The sequence below is a fragment of the Pristis pectinata genome, chromosome 8, assembly GCF_009764475.1.
Source record: "Pristis pectinata isolate sPriPec2 chromosome 8, sPriPec2.1.pri, whole genome shotgun sequence".
Taxonomy (NCBI): domain Eukaryota; kingdom Metazoa; phylum Chordata; class Chondrichthyes; order Rhinopristiformes; family Pristidae; genus Pristis; species Pristis pectinata.
In genome coordinates, this window is record NC_067412.1 from 80,461,188 (window position 1) to 80,483,638 (window position 22,451).

The following is a 22,451-nucleotide window of genomic DNA, read 5'->3' on the forward strand; positions in this document are numbered from 1 at the left end:
TCAACATCTGAAAATTATTTAAAATACGTAGGAGAAGATAAGTGGAGACACAAGACATACTGCAGATGCTGGAAATCTGGAGCGAACGCACATAAAATGTTGGAAGAATTCAGTTAGGTCAGGGCAAGCAATCTATGGACAGGACTGGACAGCTGACATTTTGAGCCCGAGACCCTTCATCAGGATTGAGAAGGAAGAGGGCAGAAACCAGGATTAAAGGGTGGGAGGAGGGGGAGGAGCACAAACTGGAGGGCGGTAGGTGAATCCAGGTGAGGAGAAAGGTAGGTAGGTGGGGGAAAGGGGGAAGTGGGAATGATGGTGAGAAGCTGGGAGGTGATAGGTGGAAAGGGGCAAAAGGCTTGAACAAGATGGAATCTGATAGGAGAGGACAATAGACCATGAATAAAGGAGAAGAAGATGGGGAACCAGAGGGACGAAGGTGTGGGTGAGGGCAGGGAGGGACAAAGAGAAAGGGCAAAGGGGCCAGAGTGTAAAAGGTAACTGGAAATGTAAGGGTTAATGGTGTTGCAGCTATTTCTTCAACCATGGCGTGATATTGCTTCAACCAAGGTGTGACTATAGTTATGACTGCAAGATGTGCAGGTGCTGGTGAGAAACAAAGAAGTGCTTAAGACATCTCTTGTTTTGCTAAAGTTTGCTGTAAAACAACTGCCCCTAGTATGTGCAACTTCCCACGTAAGCTTCTTTAGATTAAGTATAAAAGGAGGGACACTAACATGTAAATCTCTGAGTGGGGATCAGTACAGAGCTCGGGTTACACTGTTTACTCTTTCTCTGTATCCCTCACTCCCGCTAGCATTAAAATAATAAAGCATTAATTGTACGCGCCTTGGTTCTGCTGTTGTCTGCTTTATTACAGCGTGGGTCGACCTTTAACAAGAGGGATAAGGGAAAACCAAAATGGGGGGGGGGGCGGTGGGAAATAAATGGGGGAAAGTGTCCATTTACCTCCATAGGTGCTGCCTGACCTGCTGAGTTCCTCCAGCATTTACCAAAAGTTAGAGAAATTGATGTCGATGCCATCAGATTGGAGACAAACTAAGATGGAAGAGAAGGCATCGTTCCTCTATTCTGCGTTTTTAGCATCAACTTGGCAGTAGAGGAGGCTATGGACAGATATGTCAGTGTAGGAATGGGAAGTGGAATTAAAATGACTGACCACCAGAGATCCTGGTTGTTCCAGCAGGCGGAGAGAAGGTGCTCAACGAAACGATCCCCCAATCTGCGCCAGATCTCACCGATGTAGAGGAGGCCCGCATCGGGAGCACCGGATGCCATAAATGGACACCCTAGGATTCACATGTGAGGTGCTGCCTCACCTGGAATGACTGTTTAGGGCCCTGAATGGTGGTGAGGGAGGAGGTGCAGGGGCAGGTGTAAACATTTGGTTGCAGGCATAAGTGCCTGGAGGGGGAATCAGTGGGGAGGGAATGAGCAGGACAAGGGAGTCACGGAGAGATCAATCCCTGTGGAAGGCGAAGAGGGGAGGAGTAGGGGAAGATGTGCCTGGTGGTGGGATCCTGTTGGAGAGGCAGAAGTTGCAGAGAATGATATGTTGGATAGAATGCAGACATGGGCTGGGAAGGTGACGGATGGAATTCAACCCAGATAAGTGTGAAGTGATACACTTTGGGGGATTGAATTTGAAAGCAAATACATGGTTAATGGCAGGACTCTTAGCAGTGTGGAGAAACAGAGGGATCTTGGTGGTCCACGTCCATAGATCCCCCCAAGGTTGCCGTGCAGGTTGATAGGGTTGTTAAGAAGGTATTTGGTTGTTGGCCTTCATTAGTCCGGGTATTGCATTCAAGAGCTGCAAGGTAATGTTGCAGCTCTATAGAACTCTGGTTAGACCCACACTTGGAGTATTGTGTTCAGTTCTGTGGCCTCATTATAGGAAGGATGTGGAAGCTTTAGAGAGGGTGCAGAGGAGATTTACCAGGATGCTGCCTGGATTGGAGAGCATGTCTTATGAGGATAGGTTGAGTAAACTAGGGCTTTTCTCTTTGGAGAGAAGGAGGATGAGAGGTGACTTGATAGAGGTGTACAAGATGATAAGAGGCATAGATCGAGTGGAGAGTCTGAGACTCTTTCCCAGGGCAACAATGGCAAACACGAGGGGGCATAATTTTAAGGTGATTGGAGGATGATATAAGGGGGATGTCAGGGGTAAGTTTTTTACACAGAGAGTGGTGGGTGCATGGAACGCACTGCCAGCAGAGGTTGTGGGGGCAGATACATTAGGGACATTTAAGAGACTCTTCGATAGACACATGAATGATAGAGAAATGGGGGGCTATGTGGGAGGGAAGGGTTAGTTAGATCTTAGAGCAGGATAAAATGTCAGCACAACATAGTAGGTTGAAGGGCCTGTACTGTGCTGTAATGTTCTATGTTCTATGATGTGGAGGCTCGTGGGGTGGCAGGTGAGGACAAGGGGAACTCTATTCCTGTTATGTTGGTGGGGGGATGGAGTAAGGACAGACGTGCGAGAAATGGAGGACACAAGGGTGAGGGCTGCATTGATAGCAGTGGAAGGGAAACCCCATTTTATGAAGAGAAAAAGGACATCTCAGATGTTCTGGAATGGAAAGCTTCATCAAAAGGACAGATGCAGTGGAGCTGGAGTAACTGAGCCATGGGAATAGCATCCTTACAAGTGACAGGGTGGGAAGAGGTGTAGTCAAGGTAACTGTGGGAGTCAGTGGGTTTGTAAAAGATTTTGGTGGATAATCTGTCTCCAGAGATGAAGACAGAGAGATCAAGAAAGGGGAAGAGAGGTATCAGAGACAAGAATTTAAAATATTGTAAAAGTGTAGTGAAGATCAACTATGATTGAGGCTAACACAGATCCATGATTTAACATTATTATTAATTAATGCTTATCTTTCTTTTGTTTTTATCAAACTAATATGCAGTAATTCCTTTGTTGTATATATGAAATAAAACCAGATAATATAGCTATTGTTTTTTAAGCAATTTGAGTGGGAGAAGTAACTTCGACAAATACACATTCAAATATTCAAGTTCAGCCAGTTTGACTGACACTGAAAATTACCTCAGAGTTTCCATGGCATGCATAGAACATAGAACATTACAGCACAATAGAGGCCCTTCGGCCACAATGTTGCTGCTCTAAAATCTATCTAACCCTTCCGTCCCACATAGCCCTCCATTTTTCTATCATTCATGTGCCTATCTAAGAGTCTCTTAAATGTCCCTAATGTATCTGTTTCCACAACTCTGCCGGCAGTGTGTTCCATGCACCCACCACTCTCCGTGTAAAAAAACTTACCCCTGACATCCCTAAACTACCTTCCTCCAATCACGTTAAAATTATGCCCCTCGTTGTTAGCCATTTTCACCCTGGGAAAAAGTCTCTGACTGGCCACTCGATCTATGCCTCTTATCATCTTGTACACCTCTATCAAGTCACCTCTCATCCTCCTTCTCTCCAAGGAGAAAAGCCCCAGCTCACTCAACCTATCCTCATAAGACATGATCTCCAACCCAGGCAGCATCCTGGTAAATCTCCTCTGCACTCTCTCTAAAGCTTCCACATCCTTCCTATAATGAGGCGACCAGAACTGAACACAATAATCCAAGTGTGGCCTAAACAGAGTTCTATAGAGCAGCAACATTACCTCTCAGCTCTTCAATGAAATACCCTGACTAATGAAGGCCAAGACACCATACACCTTCTTAACAACCCTATCAGCCTGCACAGCAACCTTGCAGGATCTACGGACATGGATCCCAAGATCCCTCTGTTCCTCTACACTGCTAAGAGTCCTGCATTAATTTAGTATTTTGCCTTCAAATTTGATCTTCCAAAGTGTATCACTTCACACCTTTTCTGGGTTGAACACCAGCTGCCACTTCTCAGCCAGCTCTGCATCCTATCAATGTCCTGTTGTAACCTAGAGTAACCCTCTACACTATCCACAACACCACCAACCTTCGTGTCATCAGCAAACTTACTAACCCACCCATCCACATCCACATCCAAGTCATTTATAAAATTACAAAGAGCAGGGGTCCTAGAATAGATCCCTGCATAACACCACTGGTCACCGACCTCCAGCAGAATACGCCCATCTACCACTACCCTCTGTCTTCTATGGGCGAGCAGAAATTAGCTTTAAAGTCCTGGTGTGAATATTACTAATGCTGCACTTTTATAAATAGCAAATATGCTCTACAACTTTGAGTGATGTTGGAAATAACATTTGAAAAACAAAAGATAGGCATAGATTCTTGATTAATGCCAACATTAAGCTGCATATTTTCTGAATTTCTTGGGCACAATATTGATGGTGTCTGACATCTTATGGCATATGCTGATGGTTTATCCATTTTAGTTGAACCCCTCAGCTCAAAATATGATAATATTTTGAAACTGTGAGTTAATAGTTCCATGACAAGGAACATAGGACACTGGAACCTTTGAACAATAGTATATCTTTTTAATCACTGAGAAATTATGGAAGATGGAGGAGGACAATGACAAAGTGCAAGGCCACCCTTGTTGTGAACCACAGTATTGCCCTCATCCACTCCAACTATCTGAAGTGTTTTCTGACAACTCTAATGGTTGTCTCCATGGTACCCTTCATAGCTCCATTCATTTCTTTGTAAATGGGCTTGCAGAGGCTATACTACAGTCAGGAGCCAGGCATTCAAAGAGCAATCAGCTGGTCCAATGTGATGGCAATGGTATGAATTGTCTTAGACATGAAAAAGTCATAAAGCTTTGCAGGAGGGTATGACATCGGTGATTTTAGCTTCTGCATGTGGTTGGACACAGGTATCACAGCAAGATCTGTGGTGAAGCAGAAGGCTAGAGTCTGCAGTGCTTTATTTGAGTAGTCTGAACTATGGAAAAAAACCACTATCTAGAAAAATCCATCGGTGTGGGCTTGTCTGCTGTTCTCAAAGCAAAGTAGATGAATTCTGCTCACCTTGAGTTGAGAGCCTGTGTGAAGCTGTAGATTGCAAACTGTGAATCTGGTATACATAAGATAAGATAAGATAAGATAAGATAAGATAAGATATCTTTATTAGTCACATGTACATCGAAACACACAGTGAAATGCATCTTTGCGTAGGGTATCCTGGGGGCAGCCTGCAAGTATCACCACACTTTTGGTGCCAGCATAGCATGCCCACGACTTCCTAACCTGTATGTCTTTGGAATGTGGGAGAAAGCGGCAGCACCCGGAGGAAACCCACGCAGACATGGGGAGAACATACAAACTCCTTACAGACACTGGCCGGATTTGAACCATTACTGGCACTGCTGCCTTGATTGACTGGTAAACTAAGAACTTCAAGGACACTATGACATTCACTGTCATTGTGGAGCAGTCTAGGCATGGCTTTGTGGAGGGACTTCTGCTTGTTACAAGAGAACAATATATTGACTATTTTTGTTTTTATTTCAGATTTCCAACATCTGCATTTTTTTTTATTTTCCAAACCAGTGTAATAAATAGTGGGAAAACAGAGTATAAGGCTGTAATCTCCATTCATGATTGAAATTCATGACCAAAGTGGGACACAGAATGCCAAAAGATAACCAAGTTAGTGATCCATATGCCATCTTCTTGCCACTTTCTTAAACTGTGTAATCCCTGTCCAGCAGACACTCGCATCACTCTCACAATTCACGTTCCCATTGTAAATTTCATCATCAACAACTTGGGCACACTACAATCTGTTCTTCCTTTTAAGGTTTAATGTACCTGAGATCCAATACTGATCCATGTAGCACCCTACAAGTGAGACTTGCAAACTTAAGTTTGATCCATTTATTTCTACTCCATTCCTTAATCATCCATCCATGCTGATATACTACCCCACTGCTGATATACTACGCACATATACTGGCTGATATATGGCAGCAATCTTTCATATGGAACTTTATCAAATACCTTTAGAAAATCTTGATATTCAACATCCATTTTCCCATTATCAACCCTACAAGTTACAATCTCTAAAATCTCGATCAGGTATGTCATTTTTTTAGAACAAGTTTGACTCTGTAATCATACTTTAATTTTCTAAGTGGCCTATTACCAAGTCTTTAATAATTCTTCCAGCATTTTCTTGACACTTAATGCAGACCAGCTATCCGAGGCCCTCCTTCGTGAAAATAGCTATTGGGACATCTCACAATCTAAGGAAATTTGGAAGCTCTACAGTATACCAATAAATTGACTATTTCTGTAGCCATCTCTTTGTGAACCTTTTTCAGAGCTCCATCTGCATTGTTAGAAAGGAATCCAAGACAACTGTTAGTGGAAGCAGATATGACAATGGCATTCAAGAGGCTTTTAGACAGGCACATGAATATGCAGGGAATGGAGGGATATGGATCATGTGCAAGGCAGAAGGGATTAGTTTAATTTGGCATCATGCTCTGGCAACAGACATTGTGGGCTGAAGGGCCTGTTCCTGTTGGGTGGAACTTTCTGTTGGTAGTCTAATGGATAAATCCACCCAGCTTTGTTGACAACCTCCCCAGGCAAACAGTGGAACAGTGTAAATTGACCACAAGTTCTGGAGAATCTCAACTAGCCTCATTTTTTTTTCTTTCCCTGAACTTGCTGCCTGACTTACACAAGTAATGTTAGCAATATATGATGAACTTGACAATAACCACTTAGATGCTTTTAACCTCCCAAAAGATATGAGTACTGAAACTGCATATTACATTTTAATATTCAAAACCAAACTCATAAAATTGTAGGTGGTGATTCTTTCAGTGTTAATGCATTTCCTGTTTATTTTATTAATAGAAACTTCATGGTTTGTAAAAAGCTGTTAGGAGCAATGCACAGGTTAATCTACAGTTTTCTTAAAATGAGAGGATGATGTTACTGCTGTGTGAGAATGTAGAGTCTTGTTGTTTGTCTCCCCCTCTGGTAGTATGGTACATTCCAGTGATGTTAATATTGTGTGATTCTGTGCCTGCTTACAGTAGGAGCAGTTGGGGATTGGTAGTTAATCTCCTGTCATTTAGGTAGCAAGAGTGTGAGGAGTCTATAGTGTTTAGCTGATTGCCTGGCATCCACAAAGGGATTAGCTAATGCTCATCAGAAACCTGACAAACAAGCATAGCTTGGTATAATTCAGCTTGTTCTTACATCAGGAATCTGCAGGAGTTGTTGAAAGAAGATGAAAGTGGATTTATTTCATCTTCGGTAGAGTGTATTTTGGAGAGATGGGATGGACGGTACCTCTCAGCATGGCAAGACTTCAGTATGGTAATGTGACTGTAGGCTTGTGAATAAGATTGAAACATGCATATATGTGTGGTGAATGTTTATATTCATTGTATTGTCTGCTTTTTTGAAAGGAAAGAGACTGCTTGATGTGTAACGGTATCAAGCTCTACACCTAAAGTATAAACATTCAGAGGCTGCATGCACACCACAGTACAGAATTTATTGCCAGCCTGACAATTTAGTCTTAATCGAATCTTGATATGAAATGAAATAGCATTTTTGTTTTTGCATATCTCCTAATCCAAGGGTACAGCAGAACTGATTGTGGACTGCACAGTAGCTTCCCCTAAGCTGTGAGTATGCAGTTTTGTATCGATAAGAATGAATGTGTTGATACCATCTGCCCGTTATTTCAATGACTGACTTCTCAGGTGCTCTGGCACTTGTCTTGAGCAGAATGGGCACTTTGCAGGGATCATTCAACTTCTGCTCAGTAATTGCCGCAACAATCCTTTTTTTGTGGTTTTGCAATGAGACTAAAAATATGTGTTTTGTAAGACAGCTATGTAGAGATCAGGCTCCCTACTGCTGGATTTACGATCTTTATCGCTTACACACATCAAAAGAAACAAATGCTTAGTATCAAATAATACTGATGTTCAAAGCTGACTAATTGTGTTGATACATGGTGATTTGTTTTCAGGTGGCTATCTAGTTGCAGTGAAGTTCATTAAATAAGAGTCAATGGATTGCCACCTACTGCCTATCAATAGTTATTTTTTTCTTGCAGTTTGTGATAAGGGGAAGCTCACCTGCGCTGGTCTTCTGATGAAATTAAAAAAGCATATTTTTCTCAGTGGTTGTCTGGTGAAAGATGGATTTCTGAGAAAGAACTTGGATTAGAGCACTGTTAATTAGGGAAATGGATTTCACTCGCATTAGTTAAAAGCATATTAGTGCCAGTTTTCTTACGGTGTTAGTACATTCTGAAAGAAGATAGTAGAGAATTGAGGAGATATATGTTATACATATACGATAATGTTATTTAAAGATTGATGCCTTACTTTATTGTCTCCTTATATTAGTCAGTTGGGTTTCTAATAAAGGCCCAGTAGGTAATCTTATTCTGGTTTTCTCTTTTAAATATGTTACATAATCTGCAGCACAAAGGTTTTACTTGGATACAATGGTTTTGCATAACATTTCATTGAAGAGCTGCGATGCAGCTTAAAACTGATATCACCATAAAGACATCGTTGAAGGCTAAATCAAGAGCCAAAGGCCATCTTGCACCAATCCCTCTGATCCATGTGCAGGTCTGAAATTGTAAAAAAAATCTGGTAATCTTTCTGTTTTTTGATGTGTAAAAAAAAAGTTTCAAAAATGATTTCATCCTCGGGTTGGTGAAGCTGGGCTCCAAGCCACAGAGTCAGGAATTTTATTATCAGACCGGATAATCCTTGAAACTTGCAAGTCTTACTCAAGTGATTTTTTTCTTTCTCAGCCGCTCCACTAGAGGGAGTTCCTTCCGCAAGTAAATCTGTCTGTTGCTGGTGGTAGAGCAGAGGAAAGGAAAATAAAACATTGATATTATGGCCTCATGCTTTCATTGTGAGGAAAGGCATCAAAATTGGTACCCTGAATTTCTGATCAAAGTGAATAATACAAATTAAAAACATTTTCAGTCAATTTGTCTTAAGTGAAATGAGTGGAGTGTTTTGAGTGACTGAGGACATTGAGAGAAAAAGTCAATAATATCACCATATCAGCCAGTTAGTTAGTGGTAAGTTGACGTAGAGTAAATGAAAAGCAAGCAATTTCACTACATCAACCTAAATTTGACTGAATGTGAAGCATTCACCACGTCCTCTGGCAGAGCTGGTAGCTGAGATGTTGGTCAGGTTTATGCAGTAGTAGCTTTCTGTCATTCCATAAAGCCACGGGAAACTGCTATAGAGGATGCAAGGATTGGATCTTTCTGAATAGTGAATAATCGTCAGCTTCATACCTCTAGTCCTCTGGATACTGATGATAGACCACCCATTTGGGTGACAGAATGGCACAGCTGATAGAGCTGCTGCCTCATAGCATTAGCAACTCCAGTTAAGTCCTGATCTCTGGTGCCATCTGTGTGGAATCTGCACATTTTCCCTGTGACTATGTCGATTCCGTCCATGTGCCCCAGTTTTCTCCCACATCACAAACATGGGGTCAATTGAAATTGCCCCTAGTGTGTTGGTAAATGATAGAATCTGAGGGAAGTTGATGGGAATGTTAGAATTTTTTTTTAAAAAGGGATTAGTTTAGGATTAGTATAAATGGGTGCCTTATGATTGGCATGGACTAGGTTGGCCAAAGGTCCTGTCCCATTCTGTATGATTCTATGACCCAATTGGCACACTTCCCCTGTCACAGAACACCACTTTCTTATTTATTCACCAGGTGTGGACATTATCAGCAATGCCAGTATTTATTGTCCATCCCCTTTAGCTTCTGAATTTAAGAGGCTACTGTGAGTGAACTGCATTGTTGTGTCTGGAAGCACATATAAGCCAGACCAAATAATGATGACAGATTTCCTTCCTTAAAGAATATTAGTGAACTGGATGAGTGTTTGAAATAATTCAGTACTTTCATAGTCACCATTTCTAGTCTCAGCTTTTATTATTTTTAAGCTCCAGATTTATGCAAGCATTTGAATTTAAATTAACCAGGATCTATAGTTTGGTTCGAACTCATGCCTCTGGATCAATGGTTCTTTCTTTTGAATATTAATCCAGTAACCTAACTATAATGCTACTGTACTCACTGCTCGCAATAAATATGCTTGAAGGCAGAAGAAAATGACTTGACCTATTTTGTGTCAATTTATTGATCCATATTCTTTTATAAAACTCAAAAATAATGTTTTTTTTTTTGTCAGTGCAACACCTGTCTGTAGAGGAGTGTTTTTTTTTTAGCACCTAGACAGGATTAGTGTGTTCATCATTCTCGATCATTGCCACCAAAAGCTTGGCAATTTTTCTTGATGCTGGACTGGACATGAAGTTCACTTTTTCTCCCCAGCATCCTAACCTCACCCTAATCGCTGAATCATTCTGATTATAGACAAATTAGCACAACAGATTAGCATAATGAATGATTTCAGATTCATATGCCTTTTCTGTGATGATAGCCAGCTGAGGAAGCTGAGAAATAAGATGCTTTCGGTAGAGAAGAAAGCACTGTGGGAATTCAGTTCATGGCTGATGAACTGTAATCTCATCATCTTTCAGATCCACAACATTGTCAGAATCTAATACTGCATTCTTAATGATGAATTTATGGGCTTGGAATATGAATAATTCCCAGTACTACTGCCACTGCACATATGATATTGAAAGGAAGATTTTCCATTTGAACCCTGCACATCAAAGACACAGCCAGTAAAATATACATATCCATGCATAGGACAGGGTTGTTTCTCAAGGTACGATCTTTTTATTAGTCTACCTATAGTAGAACTTCCCTTTTTCCAAGGATGGATTGATTATAAATTTAGATTTTTAGTTATAAATCAAAATAAATAATTTGAAACTCCGTGATTTAACAAGTAGTGACTTGGTCAATATTTGATTGGACTTTCTAATTGCATATACATTTACAACCTTAGATTTCATTGAACATAGAACAGTTCAGCACAGGGGCAAGCCCTTTGGCCCACCATGTCTGCGCCAACCATGATGCCAATCCAACTAATCCCATCTGCCTACACATGGTCGGTATCCCTCTTCTCTCTGCTTGTTGATGTGTCTGTCTAAATGCATCTGAAACGTTGCTATCATATTTGATTCCATCACCTCCCCTGGCAGTGCATTCCAGGAACTTGGCAGTCTCTGTGTGAAAAAACAAATGCCTCGCAAATCTCCTTTAAACTTCTCCTTCTCACCTTAAATCTATACCCTCTAGTATTTGACATTTCCACCCTGGGGAAAAATAATTCAAAATAACAGTTGTTGCAAATGCCTGTCTTCTGAAACACAGCAAACCATTTAGGAACTTGGCATTAAGAATAATCCCAAATCGGTAAAGTAGCCAACAGAGTAATATTTATTTATTCTATCAGAGCTGTCTTTCACCCTTTATTGTAGTACGAAAGGACATGTTGGGCAGCAGGCTTGGAGTTATTAGGAGACTTATCCTCCAGGATGTCAAGCCAAGCACCTTGCTGAAGTAACAGCCTCAGGCTATACTTCTCAATGACTCACAAATTGTTCCACATGGTGCCCCCTTGGTATTTGCTATGGAGCTGAAAGAAAATCAAACACACTATCCTGTCAGTTTTCCATAAACAAGCTGAATAATTTCTGAACTTTAATTAGTATTTTAGAAGCTCATGCCATGACACTTCAAAAACCATTGTCACTGATTATCTTACCTTCACACACCAAACCAATCAATTGGATCTACTATAATTTTACTGATTTTATGAAAACAAACTCTGAGAGCTACTTCATTTGAGACCACACAGAATGTATCCTATCACAATTAAAACCTAATTTGTCATGCGGAAAGTTTTGCAGCACATTATTAAAAGTGCTTCAAATGTTATTATGACCCATTTCATTGGGAACATGACATCAGAAGGGGTGTCATGATCACAACGTTATGATCATTAAAGTATTTGAAATGGTTCAGAATATGGATGCCCTTTATACTTGAGAAAAGGGATATCTGTTTACATTATCTGATTAATAATCTTTTAATGTACAGCCTTGGAACTGATTAATAGTCAGTCAATCAAATCATTGTTTCAGGACTGCTGAAGAGTCATTTAAATTTTAATGACTATGTGCTCAGCTCACAACCTGAAATTTGTACAGTATAAATCTAATGGATGTTTACTTCTCTAGATTGGTGTGATTTAGCCCTCTGAGTATTTGTTGGTGTGCAGCTTGCTACTGTAGTAATATTGTTTTTGACAAGTAATACATCAATGTATAAGATTTTTTTCTGTTAATACAGAAAAGAGAAAAATGAATTATCAAAGTACAATGAAGAACACAGTTCCATAACCCTATTTGACTGTTCAATATTGCACCTGATTCTTATGCAGTGCAGCCTTTCTAAAGCTTAATACCCTGAGAATTCCTTTTCATTTATGTTCATTGTGTTTCATCAAGATCTTTGCACTGAAAGAAAGTATTAATTTATCAAATGAAATACAAAGTTTTCAAAAAGTACCTGGAAACAAAAGCCCTTTGGTGGATTGTGCTTATTGAATGAGGGACAGCAATTCCAGACATTCAACTGGCTTTCTCCCACTCATCCTCAGTTTCAGACTTCTTGGCATCTCAAGCCATGAGGACAGATGAAATGTTGAGCACACTGTGTATGCTGACCTTAATCATGGACGAGCTCCCCCTATTGAATGACTGGGACATGTAAATTTATCACAAACAACGCTTGCAGACTCTGAATCCACCGAGTTTCAAAAAAACAACATTGTATTCTTCTAATGTTCAGCTTTTTCATGGGGTCTTCTGATGCATGAGGCTGAGAATTTATGAAGACCATAAGACATGGGAGCAGAATTAGGCCATTCGGCCCATCAAGTCTGCTCCACCATTCAATCATGGCTGATTTATTTTTCCCTCTCAACCCCATTCTCCGGCCTTCTCCCTGTAACCTTCGATGCCCTTACTAAACAAGAACCTATCAACCTCTGCTTCCAATATACCCAATGACTTGGCTTCCACAGCTGTCTGTGGCAATGAATTCCACAGATTCACCATCCTCTGGTGAATTCCTCCTCCTCATCTCTGTTCTAAAGGAATATCCTTCTGTTCTGATGCTGTGCCCTCTGGTCCTAGACTCTTCCACTACTGGAAACATCCTCTCCACGTCCACTCTATCCAGGTCTTTCAGTATTCTGTAGGTTTCAATGAAATCCCCCCTCAGCCTTCTAAACTCCAGTGAGTACAGGCCCAGAGCCATCAAAAGCTTCTCATACATTAACCCTTTCATTCCCAGGTTCATTTTTGTAAACCTCCTCTGGAGCCTCTCCAGGGCCAGCACATCTTCCTCAAATATGGTGCCCAAAACTGCTCACAATACTCCAAATGTGGTCTGACCAATGCCTTATAAAGTCTCAGCATTGCATCCTTGCTGTTTATATTCTAATCCTCTCGAAATGAATGGGAACATTGCATTTGCCTTCCTTACTACCAACTCAACCTGCAAGTTAACCTTTAGGGAATCCTGCACTAGGACTCCCAAGTCCCTTTGCGCCTCCAATTTCTGAATTCACTCCCCATTTAGAAAATAGTCTTTGCCTTTATTCCTTTTACCAAAGTGCAGGACCATACACTTCCCTACGCTGTATTCCATCTGCCACTTCTTTGCCTATTCTCCCAACCTGTCCAAGTCCTTCTGCAGACTCCCTGCTTCCTCAACACTATCTGCCCCTCCACCTATCTTTGTATCGTCCATAAACTTGGCCACAAAGCAATCAATTTCGTCATCCAAATCATTAACATATAACGTGAAAAGTAGCAGACCCAACACCGACCCCTAGGAACACCATTAGTCACCTGCAGCCAACCAGAAAAGGCCCCCTTTATTCCCACTCCTTGCCTTCTGCCAGTCAGCTCTCTTTTATCCATGCTGGTACCATTCCTATAATACCATGGGCTCCTATCTTGTTCAGCAGCCTCATGCGCAGCACCTTTACAAAGCCCTTCTGAAAATCCAAGTAAACAACATCCACTGACTCTCCTTTATCTATTCTGCCCGTTACTCCCTCAGAGAATTCCAACAGATTTGTCAGGCAAGATTTCCCCTTAAGGAAATCATGCTGACTGTGGCCTATTTTATCATGTGCTTTCAAGTACCCCCGAAACCTCATCCTTAATAATGGACTCTCACATCTTACCAACCACTGAAGTCAGGCTAACTGGCCTATAATTTCCTGTCTTTTGCCTCCCTCCCCTTCTTAGTGGAGTGACAATGGCGATTTTCCAGTCCTCTGGAACCATTTCTGAATCCAGTGATTCTTGAAAGCTCACTACTAATGCCTCCACAACCTCTTCAGCGACCTCCTTCAGAACCCTGGGGTGTAGTCCATCCAGTCCAGGTGACTTATCTACCTTCAGACCTTTCAGCTTCCCAAGCACCTTCTCCTTAGTAATAGCGACTACACTCACTTCTGCCCCCTGACTCTCTCAAATTTCTGGCACGTTGTTGGTGCCTTCCACAGTGAAGACCAACGCAAAATACTTAATCAGTTCGTCTGCCATTTCTTTGTTCCCCATTACTACCTCTCCAGTGTCATTTTCCAGCAGTCTGATGTCTACTTTTGCCTCTCTTTTACTCTTTATATATCTGAAAAAACTATTGGTATTCTCTATTCTTCTTTTATATTATTGGCTAGGTCACGTTCAATGTTTCATCTTTTCTCCCCATATTGCTTTTTTAGTTGCCTTCTGTTGGTTTTTAAAAGCTTCCCAATCCCCTAGCTTCTCACTAATTTTTGCAATATTGTACTGTATGCCCTCACTTTTGCTTTTATGCTGTTTTTGACTTCCCTTGTCAGCCATGGTTTCCTCATCCTCCCTTTAGAATGCTGCTTCTTCTTTGGGATGAATTGATCCTGCATCTTCCGAATTATTTCCAGAAACTCCTCTCATTGCTGCTCTGCAGTCACCCCTGCTATGGTCCCCTTCCTATCAACTTTGGCCAGCTCCTCTTTCATGCCTCTCTAGTTACCTTTCCTCAACTGTAATACCAAAACATCCAATTTTAGCTTCTCCCTCTCAAACTGCAGAGTGAATTCTATCATATTATGATCACTGCCTCCTCAGGGTTCCTTTACCTTAAGCTCCCTAATCAATTCTAGTTCATTGCACAACACCAAATCCAGAATTGCCTTCTCCCGAGTGGGCTTAACCACAAGTTGTTCTAAAAAGCCATCTCATAGGCATTCTACAAATTCCTTCTCTTGGGATCCAGTACTAACTGATTTTCCCAATCTACCTGCATATTTAAATCTCCCATGACCACTGTAACATTGCCCTATGTTACAACCTGTGTCACTTCTTGCTCAGGATTTGATTTTATTTTTTACCAACAGAGCCACCCCACCCCCTCTGCCCACCTGTGTGTCTTTTCGATAGAATGTGTATCCTTGGATATTTAGCTCCCAGCTGTGATCTTCTTTCAACCACGACTCTGTGATGCTCAGAACATCATACCTGCCAATTTCTAACTACACTATAAGCTCACCTACCTTATTTTTTTACTGCGTGCGTTAAAATATAACGCCTTCAGTCCTGTATTCACCACCCTTCTTCTCAAATTTGTCTCCCTGTTGCCTGAAGTTAAATTCTTATCCTTTTCTAAACTTCCTGTTTTATTCTTTATCCACAACCCTAGTTATGCGATTCGCCAGGACCCTGGTCCAAGCATGGTTCAGGTCGAGCCTATCCCATCGGAAGAGTTCCCTTCTTCCTCAGTACTGGTGCCAATGTCCCATGAATTCAAATCCACTTCTCCCCACACCAATCTTTGAGCCACACATTTAACTCTCTGATCTTATTGACCCTGTGTCAATTTCATGTGGCTCAGGTAGCAATCCAGAAAGGACAATACATCCAAAAAGTGGACAAAGAGGACAAAAATTATCTTTTTGGTTCTGCTTTTTAATTTAGTCCCTAGCTACTCAAATTCCCTCAACAGAACGTCTTTCCCTGTTCTACCTATGTCATTGGTACCCATATGGACCACGACAACTGGATCTTTTCCCCTCCCATTCCAAATTCCTCTGCAGGTCAGATGAGATGTCTTGAACCTGGTCATCAGGCAGGCAACACAGCCTTAGGGACTCTAGATCCTTGTGGCAGAGAATTGTGTCTATTCCCCGACTATACTATCCCCAATTACAACTACATTTCTCTTCCCTCCCCCCTCTTGAATGGCTCCCAGAACCGCGGTGCCACAGTTTGGTTGCTCGTCCTTCCTACAGACCCCACTCTCATCCGCGCAGGGAGCAAGAATCTCAGACCCTGTTGGGCAAGCTCAAGGGCTAAGGATCCTCTGGCACTACCTCTTGGATCCCCTCAAAGGTCAACCTCGAAGGCTTCCTGACTCATAAAGACACATCCTGCTGTCATCTTTCTTATGAAAGAAAGATACAGCCAATTCCTTTCTACTTTCTGACTATGCTTCCAAGCTGGGATTTGCTTACCATACAACTCATAATATAATTCTATTATTGGTGACGTGTAGAGGACACTAAATATTACTGGTAAGGTAAATCTGAATTATTTCTCAGAAAGCCAGGAAGGTGAAATTGGAGAGTATAAATGGAAATTAATAAAATGTTAATATGATAGATATATGGAATGCATCTATGAAGTAAAACATTGAGACCATTCCAAGTTCCAAGTGCAATTAGATCCATGATGTGGGAGTTAATGAACTATGGTGTTTAGCTTTAGTGGGATAAATCTTGTTCTCTCTGCTTCCTGATTTTTTTTGTTTTGAATACTGTTTGAAACCTACAGTAGTGCCCAATAAAACCTAATCGCAAATTTATTTTCAATAAGTTGTTTAGTTTTAAATTAGTGGAGGGCTGGATTCATCAGCAAAGCCAAGCTCATCCACTTAACTCCCAATATCAGCTTTATTTCTCTATCCTGCTATGTTAGTGCAATTGACATCTTCTGATCGGCGGGCCTTACACAGCCAATCAGTAAGTAAAGTTGAACAAAATAATGCATGTGCTGGAATTCCAAATGTACAAAAAGTGCTGATAAAAAATTATGATCTGAAGCATTAATTATATTCTCTACAGATACTGCCTAACTTAATGAGTATTCTCAACATTTTCTGTTTAAATCCTAAACAAAACTTCATTTGATCCATTGAGACCAAAAAGACCTGGTACGTGCATCTCCCTGACAGTCAGTTTTCATATTTAGAATAGGTTAAAAGATAAAGGGTAATAGGTTTGGAAGGGATCTGGGAAACAAATTTTTCACCCAGAGGGTGGTTGGGATCTGGAATGCACTTCCTGAGTGGATTGTGGAGGAAGGCACTCTCACAACATTTATAAAGTATTAGACGAACACTTGAATGGCCAAGACATAGAAGGCTACACATTGTAGGATGAGTATAGATGTGGACACAGTGGGATGAAGGGCCTGTTTTTGTGCTGTATGACTTTATGACTCCATGATTTGTGGTATGCTTTGGGAGTATTAGATTCCTTTCAATTTTCACTAGTGTTGTCTGTGACTCTACTTCCATAATCATCATTGTCCGATATTTTTTTCCTTAGTAGTATTATCATAATAATTTAATGTGTTTGGGATAAAAGCATGATGAAGTGGAATTTGCAAAAGAACAAAGATGTAGAATGTTGATCTGCAATGGAGGCAATTTTGCAAGACCACTCCCTGAATTCTTCTTACTAAAATAAATCAGTCAACTAAATGATTTGTGTGCCATTTCTTGTCTTTCTCATAAGTCTTACAAGATCGAAGTTTGCAGCTGGCTATTCAGGTCTGTTGCAATGTCAATGAGATCCAAGGCAGTTAGCAATCTGACGGAAACCTATTATCTCTCTCTCGAATACCTTTACAGTTCTGTACACTGCAGAAAGCTGACCTAGGAATCAAATAATGGCTCCAACCTGTGCTGTCTGGTCTGTATCAGTGGCTAGAAATAGGAACAAATTATCAATCAGCAAGAGAGGGTTCCTTGATAGATCAAATCCACAAAAAAAGTGAACTGGATAATCTGATGAATATGGGTTGTGGATTCCAAAGAGTTAAGCCACTTCTGGCATTACATTTATTTCTTTCTCCATTTTCTCCTTGGAATTTGGTTGCCATTAGGCATGAGGCCATAATATAAAATTGCTCTTAATTTGACACCAATTGGCACTTTATAAGCAATTAGTCAGTACAACATAGACTGGCCAGAATGGCAGTTAGAAAATATCATGCTGATTCACTTGTGGCTACTCAACTGGTCTGGTGCCGAATTGGTATTACTCCACACCTTACTATTCTGTTCCTGACCTAGCATCTGTGGCATTGATATTGGGTGTCTGAAATAGAAAAAGATAGAATTTCTGCTTGGTTTGCACAAACTTTTGCCAGCACAGTTCACCTAACAACAGCACAAAAAAAGTTTGCATAAAATTTCAGTGCAAATTCAGTCCAGCACACCATTAAGGCTTTGAGATCTTGTTGGCTTTAAGCTGTCCCTGCTCATACACCCTGCCACAGTCCCAGAGTAAGCTAATCGCCATCTGACATTTCCTTCAACTGCATGCCTTGAAGACCACCAAAAGTGAGATTTTATGCACCTGGACACAGAACCATGTAAAAGATTTTGAATATGATTTATTTTAATTTGGTGAGTAATTGACTTCTGTATCTCAACATAATGCGCATATGCTTCTTTTCTTAATTCATGTTTTTGCAATTTAAAATCAGGTTACTCTCAGCTAGTCGAGTGACACTGATTACAAATACTTAAGTTTTGTGATAATCCCATTTTCGGCTATATTTTCAAAACTGTACCACACTTGTCACTTTTAATCAAACATTACAATATTACAGGATATTTGTTAAAGCAGATTTTTTCAAGAACAGTTTGCAACTTTACTTGATTATGCTGCTTCACCACAGATAGAGTTGGCAATGTGTGAAATGGAAGAGAAATAGAACACTTCTCTGATCAGCTGCAATTTCTGATGTAATTCAGGCTTTAGTCAGTGATTGTGCCCAAGATGGCGACTCCTTCAGCAACATGTCCCTCACCTTAATGACCATAATATCCAGTTTAAAGCTTGATATTTTCCAGATTGGTTATCACTATGTCTGATGGAATAAGATGGACACATGTTTAATTAATGCCAAACTATGAGCAGTTTTATTCTGTTGACTGTGGATGGCCACCAGAGCCAAGTTGAAACTGCCCAAACTCATTTTCACACAGTTCGCTTGACAACCGTTAGGGAGAGGAAATATTGATCCCATCTGTTTGAACTGAATTCAAACAGATGTCCCAATGGTAAGATGACAGTGTTTAACAGGGAACATAACACAGAGTCGACATTACACACATTTGACAAGTTTAATGAGGATAGGTCAGAAATTTTTTAATCTATTTATATATGTCCAAGAAAGACTTTTACTTCTCCCATCCAGAAATATCTTACCAGATCACAGAAAAAATGTGCTGAAGTAAAAGGCTCATTGCCATCTGCTGATGGCTCATTGCCATTATCTTACTGATTCCAGCAAAACAGTTCACCAGCTAAGAAAAAAATAGGTTGCTGCCACTGAGCTTAGTTCATTCAGGCAACATCAAAATTGCCTTTCTACCCAATTCCTTCAATCTTTCTGTAATATTAGCTGTCTTCTTCCAACAATATTCTTTTGTTGTTACATAAATTACTTCCAGTTTATTAGTTAAGGAAGCCAGGATTTTAGCCAACAAACTTTAACGTTGTGTCAGTACTCCACTTTTATACTGTCATAGAGGCATACAGAATGGCTCTATGTCCCACTGACAAGTGCTGAGCAACAAGCACCTATTTACATTACTCCTGCGCTAATCCTGTTTTATTCTCCCCACATTTCCATCAACTTCCCACAGATTCTAGTACTCGTCTGGACACCAAGGGCAATTTACAGTGACTGACTAACCTACCAACGCACATTTATTTGGGATTTTAGAGGAGGCTGGAGCACTGAGAGGAAACCCATATGGGTGAACATCAAACTCCACCTGAGGCTGGGTTGCTGGAGCTATGAACCAGATATTAGAACAAGAGATTAGGTAACTAAAATCTATCGGTATCCCAATGACATTGCATCTCCTGGATTTGTGTGTATGGTTTGACAGTGCAGTGGTTAGGTTACTGGATTAATATTCAGACATGAGACTGAAACACACCACAACAACTGTGGAATTTAAATTCAGTTAATTAAACAATTCTGTTATCATAAAGGAGATCAGAAAACTGACACTAGACCTCTATTCTAGATTGCATAATTAACTGAATTTAATTCTCTCAGGAAGAAAATTTATCACCTTTCTAATGAAGGGTCTTTGACCTGAAAGGATAACTCGGTTTCTCTTTCTACAGATTCTGCCTGACCGGCCGAGTGTTTCTGGCATATTCTGTTTTTAATTTCAATTTTCCAGCTATTACATTTTTTCGAACTTCAAGTTAGTCAGTCTTAACCAGTCCTGGTCAATGTGTAGTCCAGACCTAACAATGTGGTTGACATTTAACTACCTCGAAAACGGCCTTGCAAGCAGGCCATCTGGGCAATTGGCAGGTAGGGTGGGGGGACATAATAAATTATGGTGCGGCCAGCAATATTACATCCCATGAATAAACAAATAAATAAATGAGTCTATGAGTCTACCCTTAATAAACTAGTCACCCTGATCACCTGTTCAAGGGGCCTAGGTAATATGGCAATCATGAGAATGCCATGGTAAATCTTTGCACAGATATTTTCACTGGAGATCTGTTGTGTCCCTCATATGCAGGGTACATTTAAAGTCTTCACATATAATTTTATTTATCTAGCTGTACATTTAAATGCTACAGTGATAGAATACGTGACTAGAAATTCATTCATGGTTGGGAGCAATGAATACACCAATAGTAATTGCAGAACATTGTAATCTGGCTCAGAAGTTGACTTGAAAGGAAGAACTTTGGAGGTGGAGCACTATGTACTAATCCTCTGATACAGCATGCTTAATGCTATCGATAAGGGATGAATTTCTAGTCAACGATTCTTTAACAAATTTAATCCATACTCATAAATTTTTAAGCACAAGGCAGAATAATAAAAGAAAACAACACAAAATGAGATGGTATAGCAGATACAGTATGTTACCTCAAGGGCCATGTGGTTTAATGTCAGCACTTTCCAAGACATTTTTATTTGACTGTTCCTGAAACTTCGCCTGTCATAAAATTCCTGCAGCAGAAATAGCTGCCTTCTAAGCCGTTTCTCCATGCATTATTGACTTTAGTTTATCTGTATAGTTATATTCTGCTATTGTAGACTGAGATTTGCTCAGGTCAAAGGAACAACACGATTATTTAAGTTGGCAGAAAATCCCTCCAGTTTCTAGAACTCAAAGGCGATTTCTAGGCAGTCTAAGCAGTGAATGGCACTAACATTTTTCACTCACATGGAGCTTTTAATGTCTAAAATTCACTCAGAAACAGAAACAATACTAGGAGGAAAGTTAGGAAAGAAGGCTGTAAATGTGACATTTGTGTTGATTTGAAATGTTTTGAAAGAAGTGGAGAACTAACAAGTTTTAAGGGTTTTAGGGGGGAATTCCAGTGTGTTGGACTGAAATTGCTGAAAGCATTACCATTGCTACTGCTGCATAGAGATATAAAGGATTAGGTAAAATAGGATTTACAAAGGCCAAAGTTGGAGAACAAGAAATCTTTCAACAAAGAAGGATGTTATCATTGAACTACTCCTAATCTTAATCAACAATATCAACATGATCTTACTGTCTGATGTTGGTGGTTCCAAATAGACCAACCAATATTAATGTCATTTTAAACATCAGTAAATCCAGGACTTCCATGAAAGTATTGTCAAAAGCACATTCAAAACCCACAGACAGATATGCAATAGTTTGCTCCACTAGTAGAGTCCTGTCAAAACAAGGTGCAGTATCCAAGACTCCATTGAGTCCAATGGGGATTGTAGCACTTTGGATAAGGAGGAAAAGGGGAAGGTCAGTTATTTGTTACATTTTCTTGCTTTAGTTTAATGTTTTTACCTTACTTTAAGAAATGAAAGTTAACTTGAACATCTAAAATCTCATTTGTTAATTACGTACTACAATTTTAATTGACAGTGCATATCAAAAACATTTAAGAACTGTTAAAAATCACTCCGGGTTTTTACCACCAGCAAAGCCAAAGTTTTGAGACCTTTCCTTCTGCTAAAGCTCTCAGTGAGTGGCTTCCTCACAGCACCAATGAAGGTCCAGCCAGACCATATCACTGAAGTCTGGGATAAGTTGGATGTATCCAAAGCAGCTAAGTTAAGGCATGGAGGAACATGAGCAGCAATTCCAAATGAAAAGAGCTGGGACAATAACTTAACTGAAAATATACAATTCAGAATGAGATTCGACTCTGACTAATTTGAG

General features: G+C 40.3%; 1 protein-coding gene across 8 annotated transcripts in view; it reads left to right on the forward strand.

The window, feature by feature from the left end:
- Positions 1-22,451, forward strand: part of tenm1 (teneurin transmembrane protein 1) — a 1,611,625-nt gene that overhangs the window by 853,164 nt on the left and 736,010 nt on the right. The window contains exon 1 of one of the 8 annotated variants that reach the window (XM_052021040.1): positions 7,068-7,289. The exons of the other annotated variants lie outside the window; for them this stretch is intronic. The gene's annotated coding sequence lies outside the window, so the exon portion shown is untranslated. Of the gene's footprint in view, positions 1-7,067; positions 7,290-22,451 lie in introns of those variants that run through there. 8 annotated transcript variants of the gene reach the window in all.